The following is a 13400-nucleotide window of genomic DNA, read 5'->3' on the forward strand; positions in this document are numbered from 1 at the left end:
AGCCCTGGGAAATATTTGGTGGTGGAAATCTACCTTACATAAATACAGTGCTATCAATACAGGACTGAATTAATGCAAGGCTGACCTATGTGAGTTACAAACAAAAAGTGGAGTTTACACATCCCTTGGACTCCAACGACAAGCGTAATCTCTAATTCTGCCTTATAAATCAGGAATCTTTACTGGGATTAGTCATGTCACTCAGAGAATTACTTCAAAGCAACAGAAGAAATAACCTCTTCTCTTGTGTACTTTCAGTGATATAATTCTGCCATGGTGATGGAAGAGAAGAAAAATCAGACTAGTCTAACCTAGGAAATGCAGTTCCTGAATTACTTAGTAACTGAATGTGTGGGGTTTACAATGAATATGAATGATATTTCTTCTTTTTTTTAACTGTGTGATTCCCAAAAACAAATATCTAAAGTTTTTAACCAAGTCTTTTCAGATTCAGTAGCACACAAATGCAATTCTGTGTGTGAAGATAATGTGCCTTAAGAACTACTTAATGGTATAAATTATTGTTACTATTGGTAGTGCAATAGCTTTTAGGACACCCTTGTTCCATCCTCCAATGGGATACCACTCAATAAATAGCTTAATTGAAGGAAAAAGCCTTCTAGCAAAATCTAAAATGCCAAGATAAATAAGATTTGAAAGAAAAGTCCCCATTTACTGGAAGGCATAAGAGGCACAAGTCCTGATGTAAATTTTAAGCAGAATTTACATGGTGGGTTCAGAATACTGTCTCAAACCCCTTCCTTTGTTCCCTGTACTGAATTGACTGCAGGCAGTTAAGCTTCTGATGGTGTCCACAGGCTCACAAGGTCTTGGCTGAGCTAAGCATCAAAGTGCTTATGCAACTTGTAAACAGGTTTGAATCCATAAGGAGGTACTCCTAACCTGTAGTCATCAGTTACTAAGAACATTAGGAGTTCAAAAAGAACAGAGAATCTTTTGTATAATCACCTTGTGGAGACTTGTGAGCCTGCCTCAAACTCAGGGTACATGAACTGACACTCCAAGCAGTCCTCCAAGCAGCAAGCTTCAGGGGTTAGAGAAGAAAGTTAGGAGGAGTCCACTCCAAGCTGTTGAGGAGGTGGGGAACACTACCTTATTGTGTGACCGACATCACACAGTACCATTCTGGGCATATTCAGACTCATAAATCACTACTTGGCCCTGTCCAAGTAAAGAATCTGTTGCACAGAAGATGCTGAGATAGATTCTCTTGCACAGAGATTTGTTAGTAGGGTTTATAGCTGATGGTATACACTGACTAAAATGGTGAAAATAACTTCAGGGAGAAAAAGAAAACAAATCTGAAAAAGTAAAAGAGGACATGGAGAGAGTAAAGCTTCCCTTTCAGTCCTAGGCCATCTAGCATAAGCCAAAGAGGGAGAGGGAGCTGTTCCCAGATATGCACCCTCTTCTGGGTGTCCTTTACACGCAACAGGGTTCCCATGTAAGACTTCCCCCATAGTAACTATGTAGTTGTCATTATAACACACTGACTCCCTTTTGCCTGCTTGTGATGCTGTTAGTATTGATTGGAGCATGCTTTGATAAGGGCAACTGCCTGATGCTGGTTAATAGTTAAGGGTTGTGCAAGCAAAGCAGTGGGTGCCCCAGTGTGAACACAAAGCTATAATGAAAAGGTAGGAAGAGGGAGGAAGAAGAGGTGATTCTCAGCCAGTGGCAACTGGACAGGTTTTCTTCCTGGCTGAGCGACCTAAACACTAGACTGCAGTTAGGCTCCAGCTTGCTGGCTGTGTTGACTCCAGACACCTGCACAGTTCCTGTAGTAGGCAATTTGTCTTGAAGAGTCACTAGAACTTAGCCAAAACTGCCATTTAGTGGTCTCTAAAAGAATCATGGTCTTTTGGTCTCATTACATACACACATAATTTATTCCATGCATGCCAGGTAAGGCCTCTTTTACAGAAACAGCACTGAATCTTTTTCAGATGAGTCCAGATAAGCAGCAGGTGGACAAAGTACAGGCAACAACTAAACTTTATCGGTTTTGGCATATAAAATTAAACAATGCTGAATGACGGTATCATGAACAGCATACAAGTATTTAAATCCATGTGAATACAAAGGCAGGCACCCATAATTATTACCATAAATGCACCTGAAATATGATAAATCAGGCAGGAAGCATTTCTTTCCTTTACAAATTAATTGTGGAAACAATACTTCCAATAATCCTGATGGCATTAAATTTCTACTTAAATTTCCCTTGAGACTGATCCCTTCTTTCTCTGCTCAGAACTGAATTTGTTTAGAACTTCTAGTCCCTGATATTTTAAGCTTTTTGATCTTTAGATTTGTTCAATCAGTGACAACTGTCCTTACTACCATAAAAGCCTAAAAAATTGTAAATAGGGAATCACAGAAAATTTAAAATTCTGAACTTTTGAGCAGAGAAAGTAGTCTTCAGCACCTATTAAAGGCAGTGGAAAACATACAAAGAATTTTATTCCCTATAAAAAGGTATCTGTTTTTAGATAAATATCCAAAGATATTATTTTCAAAATGTTACATGGAGTGTGAAAACATTGCATTTTCTTAAAGAGACATAATTAATGGAAAGACTTATTAAGCCATGTCAAATATTCCCTGTAAAATGCTTAATTTTTAGCATCCCATCTTTTACTCAATATCATAAGGAGCACTTCCACATGTGTAGCTGATTAATGGATCTTAATGTGAGAATTTTTTTTTCATGACTCAGCCTAAACTTTCTTTTCACTGTTTCTTCTCCCTCTTCATATCCCCCAAGCCCATCACTTTACATATTTCCAGTGTTATTATGCTAAATAATTCCTGTTCATCCTCATTATATACTTTTCATGTTGAAATTTCTTCCTAAACTAGACTAGAAATTGTTATTGGGATTGTGTGAATAAAAATTATAGTACTGCTCTTCTTTTCTCCCCAAAGTCTACTCAACACAACACTAAGCGGGATCAAAAACACAGAATCAGTGAGTACAAGAGCAGAGCCTTTCTTAAAGGTCATCCCAATGTCTGATATGAACAAGTTGTGAGGAGAGAAGTCTTTTGGAGCCTGCACCTTCATCTCAGAGCCCCTTTCCAGCCCATTGCCAACTGCATGCATGGGATCTGCAAGCAGATCTTTGCTTTGACTCTTTCCTAACCCTAATCCTAACCCTAGAGCCACACTGAGCCTGAGACCAAGGTTCCCAGCCACACACAGGAATAATTCTCAGGGAAGAGTTGCTTTTGCAGTCCATTGCTTCTTCCACTCCTTCCTTGCTCCTACTGCAGTTTTATTCTTTTTCTCTTCCCCAATCTTAGCACTACACATTAACACTATACCCAGGACACTACCTTGGCTTATTTTGAGCCCATATCACCAATCTCTGTCTCATTCCAGCTGCCACTCCAGGTTCTGTCTCTCACAGCTCCTGAGCTGAAGTTAGGGTATATTTTGTATTTATTGTTGAGAGAATGAAAAAATCTGGAGCTGTAACTTGAATGGGGCTGAAAAGGGGCTGCCAGAGCAAGCTGCTGGGCTTTGGACTTCTCTCCTGAGAATCTTTTCATCTTGCCACGGATAGGGTCCTGGGCTGAGGCCAAGCCCCATCCCCAGCTCTAGGGTTAGGTTTAAGATTCATGTTAAGGTTAGGGTTTGAATTAGGTTTGGCATTTTGAGAGAAGGCAAGCTCAGAGCAGCACCCAGAGTGACAGTATGAAGGAGCTTTCAGAGGATAGGCACATGGAGGGATTCAGGAAATGTATGAAAAACATGGAGATGAAAATTTTACTGAAATCTTTATAGTTATTTGTACCCCAGGCACTGGGGCCTGCATTTGAGTATAGCATGGATTTTTGTGAGGCTGAATATGCATAGTATTTTGACTTAAAGATATATCTTAAATGTAAGAGGCATCCCTACTTATGTTGTCTTTGACTGCAAGACATTCTTATCTCACTAGCAGTCTCTTACTGAAACAGGTTGTATATCAATACATATGTTCCTGACAGAAAAATAATCAATGTAATGGAAGCTGTTTATATCCCAGAAGAGGTCTTTCTGTCTGAGAGATTCCAGACCATGGTAATGGACATTTATTATCTTTGCAGAAGCCTTAAAATATTTCTTGTTGCAGTCTTCTTTTCCTTTCCTTTCCTTTTCTTTTCTTTTTTCTTTTCCTTTTCTTTCTTTTCTTGTTTCTTTTCCTTTCCTGTACTTTTCCCTTTCCTTTTTCCTTTCCTTTTTCCTTTCCTACCCTCTCTCTAGTCATGTATCCTATTGAATGTGCATCTAATCAGAAAGAGATTTTGCAATATAATGAGCTGTAGTGCCACCAATAATTAATGCCATTCAACTTTGCAACCATGATTTTCTATTTCCTTTCATCTTTGGTAGTTATTTACCCCTGTGAAAAGTGAGTATAACACTAACAAATAAGATTGCTTCTCAATTTACATGTATAGAATGTCATTGCTTAGGAAAACAGTACTTATATGAGTAACTGAACAGTTAAACATCTGACTTACCATTTGCATCTGCAATCATAATAATGGCTTGCATAATCTAACTGCAATTGTGCATGTGTTTTTTGTGCATGCACCTGCCTTATGGCTCTCTTTACCTTTGTCACACAAATATTTATGAAAATTTAACATCTGTTATGTTTTTGTCCCCATTTCTGATTTATATTTAAAAGATGGCACCTCTATCAACACCAAGTTCCCAATTATCTTGGGTCATTTATTCAATCAGTGTATAGTCTGGAATAAAGATACCATCTAACAGTTTATCACATATTCTCAACCCAACCCCCCACCCCCCAAACCAAAAGAAGAGATTTGTTTGGATTTCTCTTAGCAAGCTACTGAAAAAGATCAATGTACAACTATACAGTAAAGTATAACTAGCTGGCAAAATTGTACAGAAACTGACACAGAACTGTGTTATTTTAAATTAACTCTAAGGACTAATTTTCACGTAACTGTAAACAGTTTCATCATCTGAGAGTTACATTGTTAAACAGTAGTATTCCATGCACTCGCTTTGTGAATTGTATGCATTAGAGGAACACTTCTTCAGGGTGTTCTGACCAGTAGCTTAAGCTACAGTTAGTTGTTTGAGTGTGTTACAGACACCTGCCTAAGAAAGAGACCTTGCTTTTGTCACCAGCTGTGGGCCTTCATCAGGACTGATAAAATCAAAGGAAGGACTCCCAGCAAGTTCAGTATATTCAGGATTTGCTTCTAGCTGACATCACTAGCAGAGTATAGAAACAGACCTCTGATCATGGTACAATAAAAACTATCCTATTTCAATACAACGTTTAATGTTGTTACTCATGAAGTTTTTGGAAGGTGAATACATCAACAAATTATTTAAGCATTTAATAAATATACACATTTTTGGCATTAAAATTTCTCAACAGTTCTAGAGAAGGCAGATAATTCAGGCATAATGTACCTAGAGTTATTGCCTATAATTATTCTCATCCAAGTATTTGCTCTTGAAAGCCAGTGAAAAGAGAATTCAGGCAACAGGCACATGGCTTTCAGCAGATATACACCTGCTAGTAGTTATCCTTTCAGGTGTTACTTTTTCCCCCCTGTTTTAATTGACCTGTAAGAATAGTCATGTAATACTTCAGTTTTTGCCACGGAGAGGAGATTCATTGTTCCTGGAACAGCAGATTACAACAACAACAACAACAACAATAAAATCCAACCCATGATTTTGTAATTTTTTTTTTTTGGCTTCAGCCAAAAACCTCCAGAACCCAATATTTTTGAGGGGGGGGGGGGGGAGAGAAAAAAAAGTCACTTGGTTCCTAGAGAAAGTTGGCCATCAAAGGAGACATAAGAAATGGGTTGAATCTGAGAAAAGAAGAGAGAGAGAAGGAATAAATGTGAGCAGATGAACAGACAAAAGTTCTGCCTAGGACAGACAGACCACCCACCCTAAACAGGAGACTAGGATTTGGGAAATCATACTGTCCCCGTTACCTCAGAGAGGCAATGGTTAAGAATTTGTGGTTATAATGCTGGTGCTTGAGGAGGACTGCAGCTGAGCTGTAGCATAGGATGAGACCAAATTTGAGCTCAGCAAGAAGACTTAAACTGGTAGATATTATCCAAAGCTTGTGACATTTTTTTCCAAGTAATGGAGAAGGGACTACTTGTCTTCTAACATTGTCAGAACTGTCTTTGCTAATGGAATATAAGAAGAGGGTGGGTTTTGAACATTGTATTTACTGTATTTCCTGTGCCTTTGAAGGATGGACAGGGAAGCAGGGAGCTGTTGTTTAGGTAAACAGGGTTCTTTGGGGTAAAGAGAGGACAGCAACAGACAGCAGGTACATTGCTAAACCAATCACAATAATTTGGTCACAAATAACATTCTAGAAAACTGGGAATAGCTACAAAATCTTCTGTGAGTTTACTCACGGAGACTAAAGAAGTTCCTTTACCAGGAAAAAGTATTAATGAAGGTTTCTCAGCAGAGAGTAGGTGGTTCATTAATCATAAATGGTGGGTGCAGTAATTTTCTGGATTCCTTAGGAAAGGTCTGTCCTTTCAGAAACTGTAAAGAGCCAGTGAGAAGCAACTAGAGTGATTATTTTTTGAGCCTTGGAGTGCTATGCTCTCTCTCTAGCCAACTGACCATTTTGACCTGGCATGGAAATGATTGTAACTCATCCCACATTATTTCTAAACAGTCTTGCTATCAGAATTCAGAGCGTGTGTCTTTGTTGTCCTGCCTTGTCCTACTGCCTAACTGTGGGAAGGCTTTTCCTAACACCTCTTCCCTATATACCACACAAAACCAATGGGTCATCTAGTTTGAGTACTGGTTTAGCAGCTGGATCACAGTGGCACTTGTTGGATTTTCGTTAAGTTAGGATTTCAGGGTCAACCCCAGTATTGATGGCAAAAGCTTACTCACAAGTAGTTTTAAGCAAACCACCATGATCTTAAGCATGGACATTGTCAACTGTGCAAAGCACACACGTAGCTGACTATATGCTATCTGTTTATTTGGGCTTAAGAAATACGGTAAGTGGAAGAAATTAACCTTTTAAGGGGTCTTCTATGTCTCGTCTGGGTCTATTATGCATTGCAAAAAAATTGTCAGGATGAATGCTGTGTGCTTTCCCTGAATCTAAGCATGCATGTTAAATCAAAGATATAAATTATTTGCTCCAAAAGTGGTATCCTTGCTCTTGCCCTCCTGACTGAAAAGCAACTGAAATAACACAGCTTTTTGGACTTATGTGGGGATTATACGGTACATTAACTTTGTTCTTATCCTCTTCAGCAAGGTGAATTTAATCCTTTCAGGGTGTAGACAAGGATGCTTTTTGATCTACTGTATGTTGCTTCATTATTGTTGCTTATAATAATGCTAGCTATGGTAGGCAGATGGTCATTTTCTTCTTCTGCATCTCATGTCTTTCCCTGTAGAAAAGAAATTTAAAGATCTCTCTCAGATATTTTAATTCCCACAAGAATCCATAAAACTCAGCATATTCTAATATTGTGATTCTAGCCATGCAAGGCACTTTGCTAATTAAGTTTACATTTGGATAGATCTGGACTTAAAGCACAATTCTTCAAAGAGGAGTCAAATGTAACACCTGGCAGTCTCCTCTGTTTTACACATTACGGTTCTGATACCTTCAGTCAGTGCTGATATCATTCACAATGGCAAAACATGGAGTACACTCACTGCAAATACCTTCCCACTGAGAAATGAGACACACTGCATTTACAGTTTTGCTGAATGTTCTAATTTCAAATTAATTATAAAGGGGGACAACAAAGTCCATCTACAGCAATGTACTGGCAGCTCCATTTAAAAGAGTAATCACCAGTTCCTTTGGGGATATAGTAACTCTTGCCAAGATACAAAGCAGGCCTTGAGGAAGCTGACAGGACAAACTGTGAAATGAAGTGACTGTTTATATAAGTAGAAAAGTCTTGAGACTCAACGATTATATATATATAAATGTTAAAGGACTTAATAACATCAGCCAGTTTGCATACATCTTAGAACACAAGCTGACCATAGCAGCGTGGGTTTTTTTTTCCCCCAAGTTAAAAAAAAAAATACCACAAAGTTTATTATTTTACGTACAAAATATATACAGTTATAGTGGCATGCTCAGAACATACTGCCAGGCAGTTGGAAACAGTGTTCATTAGTGGCTTTGGCAATGGACTGATATTCAGAGAAGCCAGGTCTAAGTCCAAGATATGTTGGTGTCTCGTCAAGTCATTTACCATTGGTGTCTTCAGTTTCTTATGTTTCAAAGAGAGAAATAATACTGTTTATCTTGTAAAGTTCTTTGAATCCATGAGATGAAGCAAGCTATCCATGAGCTTAGGATTGTTATTGAGTTGTTGCATGCAGGTTTTCATACTTTCTTTTTATTATCAAGCACAGCTTGATAAAATGCTCACTCAGTAAGATGGTTCTTTTAATAAAAGCAAAGGGATTTCATCCTCCCTGAGTCCCCAACAATACAAACTGGTTATTAGCATTAAACTGAAGACTGTGCTTATTTGACTTCTGATTCTCAAGACCTCAATTTGTGCAGCTTTTGGCAAAGAAATTGTTTTCCCATAGGGTAGTTTTATTGCTTCCAAGTGAGGTGTTTTCAGCTTCCACACTGTTGGATCTTATGTCCTTGTTTCTCTTGTTGATACACTTGAAAATTGATGCTCTTCAACAATCTTTAAACACTTGTAACTTCTCAAAATCCTTCATCTCCACATAGAGTATGGGATAAAATCTGGGGTATGCATCTCTCAGTGTGAGAATGAGCATTCTAGAAGAATGCAAAATAGTAAAAATAGTAAGCTAATTCATTATTTATTTTTTTAATATAAAAAAACATTTCAGAATTTTAGAGGTCTTCATTTTTTGGCTATTATGTCAGTGTGTGAGAATACAAGATTCTCACTGAGGTAAGAATGTGTCCATTGCCTCTTGTCCTTTCACTTCGTGAAGGAACTGTACCTCCACCTTCTTTATACCCTTGCATTAGGTATTTGCGCATAGCAGTCAGATCTCCCCTAAGCCTTCTTTTCCTAATGATGAACAAGCACAGCTCTTTCAGCTTCTTCCCATAAACCATGTGCTTAAACTTCCTGTCTATCTTAGTGGCTTATTTCCTCAACCTGCTGCAGCATGTCAACATCTTTCTTACCATAGGGAACCTAAAACTGGATTGCAGAGTACTGCAGATGCAGTCTCACAAGTGTCAAGTAAGTCAGAACTGTCAGTTCCCATAATCTGTTGTCTACACTCTTGATAACACAATCTGGTATGCAGCTGGACTTCTCTGCAAGGGAAAATTTTTGTTCCATTTTCATGTTCATGTTGTGTGTTGCAGAACAGAAACATAAAAAGCCAAACTTCCATGAACTGCACATTTATTTCAGCATAGACCCAAAGCAAAATAAAACAAGACAAAACCCAAAACAAAACAACGCCCCCCCCCCCCCCCATCTTTTATAAACCCTAGACTGCAAGGTGGCTACTCTGTAGGTATAAGATATCTTGCTATTTGCAGACCATTTGAGATGAGTTGAAGTAGATGGTGTGTTTTAAAAACGTCAGATGAAATTTGATGTAACTCAGAGGCTGTGTTTCATGTTTCATGTGTTGGTAGTCTCAAGACAAAATGTCATCTCTTTGTTCATGTCAATTACTTAAGAATAGCTGAACCAAAATCTCTGGGTTAGTCAGTCCAACATGTTATTCTATTCCTGACCACAGCACTAACAAGTTCACTTTTGAGATGCAATCTGAAATAGAAAACCTGAGATACTACAACACCACACAAACATTTTTAGCCCTGTATTTTATGGTACTGCTCAAGGAGTTACGACTTGAAAATGTCAAGTATTAAGTCAAGCCTGAAGCTGAGAGTTGGTCTTGACATAACTCAAGGAATTTGGCTACCAGCAATAAATTCAGTTACAGAATGCCTATCTAATATATTTAAATTCAGTATGTCAACAACCTTAGAATTTACTGCTCAACTTTGAGTACAAATAACATTTAGAATAGCTCACCAGCCTTTTATCATGCCTGTTCACATGGCTGCTCTAGTCTACTCTTTAAATAACTGCCCTATGACTACATTCTTGGCCTCTTTGTGTTTATTATTTAAAATTCATCCAAGAGACAAATCCAAGAGACAGTACAACACTAATTCCTTCTATGTCTGTTTGGCAACTTCCCATTCATTTTCCCTAATAACAAAAAAAGTTATTAAAATTGAGTAACAACCGGTATATTTTCTCTGAACATTTCTTTATTTCTTATATTTGCAATGTTTACACTGTCATCAAGTATCTTTTCTCTAAGTGACTAATATTACACTCTAGAGCTGTAAAGATCAATTATATAGAATATTGCTCTGGGCAAACAAACTTATCCTGAATCTGAGCAAGAAATTAAAAGAGAGTTTTCATAGTATCACGGATTATATATTATACTATCAAATTTTGTGATTATGTGACCCTGAATCTATAGTGTCTTTTTGGCTACCTTTGTTAAAGCCATGTAAATTTTCTTCAGTTTTAACTTGTCTCAATCCAATTATATGCAGATTCTTGTCTTCTGCAAGCTTTGTTATTTACTTGTTTCTTAGATTATTTGTAAATAAACTACATCATTGAATCTTTCCAACACTGTTAACATCTGCTGTGCTAATCACTAACCCTTTCTGCACATAATCTGTCATTACATTACAATGGGAAAGCTGTATCCATTACTCAAAGCAGTTTAATTTCCCAAATATCTTCTCCTAGACTTTTCAAAAATCCAAGTAGAATTTTTTTCCATTCCTTTTTGTACTTTCAGGTGATAATTCTTCAAAAGTCCTAAATAATTAAGAGGGACATTAGTTTCCACTAAGAAAGCCATCTGACTTCAGGAGTAGTTATCTTATTCTACATACTTAAGACTTAGAAACATGATGTCAAATATTTATGCAATACTGAAATAACAGACACAGTTCTGTAATTCTAGAAATCAGCCACATGTCAGATGTGAAAGAAATGTGACTAATGCTTTGGCACTCTGATGTGCTAAAAGATTTTCAAAACAGCTCTGATAGCAGGTTTGCGTGCATCACTTTTAATTCCATTACATTTAGGGTTCATATATTCATAGTAACAGTTGGTAGGCTAGCGTCTTGTTGTAGCAAGATATATTAATGATATATGCAGCCCAGTAAAAAATAATTTTTGCCCTTACTAGTCTGTGGCCTGTGGCTTTTTATTGACCTAGGGGTGCAGGGTCTTAGTACTTATCTGGGCTTGTCTTAGCCCGAGCTGATTTGACCTTGTTTTAGAAGTGTGTAGATGTAGTTGGTAATAAACATCAGCCTTTTCTATTAACTGGGTCAAAGAAATAAGGTTGCTTTCAAGTTCTTTCGAGTAAGGCTCCCCTGTCCCCTTCTTACAGAAGACCAGAGCTGTTGGCTTTAGGACCTAGAGGAGCATTAAAAGAGTGCTAGTAGCATTAGAGAAAAGGGGTAGGTACTAGGAAGGTAGTCTATAAGTTCCTGCAGTATAAAGAGGGTTCTTCTGTAATACTTAGATAATTCAAGACGTATGCATTTGTATAATTTACCTGGGCAAAATATAACTAGATGTTGTCTTTTGATTACATGCTAAAATATCAATTGGACCGACAATAAATTCTTAACTAAGTATCTAAGGTGTGATCCCTTTTTTTTTCTGATAACAGGATTTTAATATAAAACATGAACAAGCTTGTCAAAAGCTCAACATTATGTACATGCCAAGGTTTGAAACCCTAAGTAGTTTCATTCACATTAAAAGGGATAGTTCATGTTCAGTTACACAGGTGCTCAAGTTTGGGCTTTTTAAGTGAGTCTTAAGAGGATGTATCCTCACTCTTGGTGCTAACTCTTAACGGAAAATACACCTCTACTTTTAGCAAGTGCAAAATGTTATTGTACAGGAAGCTGGAGTCTCCCTAATGAGTAGTATCTGAGCTTAATCACTTGATAAAGTGCAAGTGCTGTTTTTCTTCTAATGCCCCAGGAACTCTGTCAGTGAGGTTGCCTCTTTTTATCTTTATTTCTTTATTCTTCTGTCTTTGTTTCAGTTTTTACAGTCTCATTTGCATTCCCTCCCCTGACATCCTTTGATATACAATCATTATAAATCATGGGCAGTTTTGTAAAGTTCAGGTGTTTTTTTCTAAATTATACTACAGTTAATACCTCACTACAAATATTATTTCAGATCCCTTCTGTTTGCCAAGGATGACCTTATTCAATGCTATTGAAATGGTAGGAGCAGAAGGGTATTTTCATCATCAAACAGTCAGAAACAGCCCAAATTACATCACGGTATTGTATCAGTAAGCAAAGCTGCTTTACTGTTATTATGACTGTGATTTTTATTTTGCTGTGGTGACTGAACCCTGCTTGAGGATAAGGGCACAGTTACGTAAAGTACAACGCCAATATACAGTGGATGTTTACACATCTCATGTGACGCACTGTGACCCAACAGCAAAATATGTGCATTGCTTCCTCTGAAGTCATAGGGAAGGAGGGGTTGCAAACCATTTCAGCTATTTTATTTTGTTAGAGGGGCACTTTTTGCTATGAAAAGCAATTTCAGAAGCAAGTATTTTTCATCCTGAGGATGTCAGATGTTTTACATATGCCCAGTTTCTCCCTTGCTTACAAACAACGTTCCAGTGAGGCTATTTGCCAGGCAGATATAAATACTCAAAAAAGACAAGCAGGACTCATGATGGTGAAATTGAGGTTAAATTACAAAGACACTGAGTATCTGCACATGGGATTTAGAATTGGTACACAGTGAGTATGTTGTGGTTGTTGTGGGGGCCGCCTTCTAAGTAAATTGTTGCTATTGTAAGGGAATCCAGTGACGCTGCCGGACATAACATCTCCTTTTTATCAATACTATGTTCGTGTTGTGTTTACACTGTGCACAGAGATCACACTGAACTTAAACAAAGGAAATATGGCAGCATACAGAGCACTGGCTTTAGCAGACTTCTTGTAAATGCTGTTACCCAATCAACCAGGAACAGTTGCTTGTATTGTTGAACTTTTTAGTCTTCAGCTGTTTTAGAAAACTCCCCAGTACTGAAGATTAACTTTCTTCTGTGTCCAAGGGCATCTCATATGACTTCACAGTTCCTAAATATTATTTTTTTTGTGTGAATTCTTCATAATTTGAATGAAACTGCTCTTGTTTTAGCACTAGAGATTATTAAAATGTATTGAAAAATGGGTGTCTGTCTTCAAAATTCTGACCGAAGCCAAAACCTTCATGCAACATCATCATCATAGGCAATCCCGTGTCTGCTTTTCCACA

This window comes from Falco cherrug, chromosome 1 (assembly GCF_023634085.1).
Source record: "Falco cherrug isolate bFalChe1 chromosome 1, bFalChe1.pri, whole genome shotgun sequence".
In the NCBI taxonomy this organism is placed as follows: Eukaryota; Metazoa; Chordata; class Aves; order Falconiformes; family Falconidae; genus Falco; species Falco cherrug.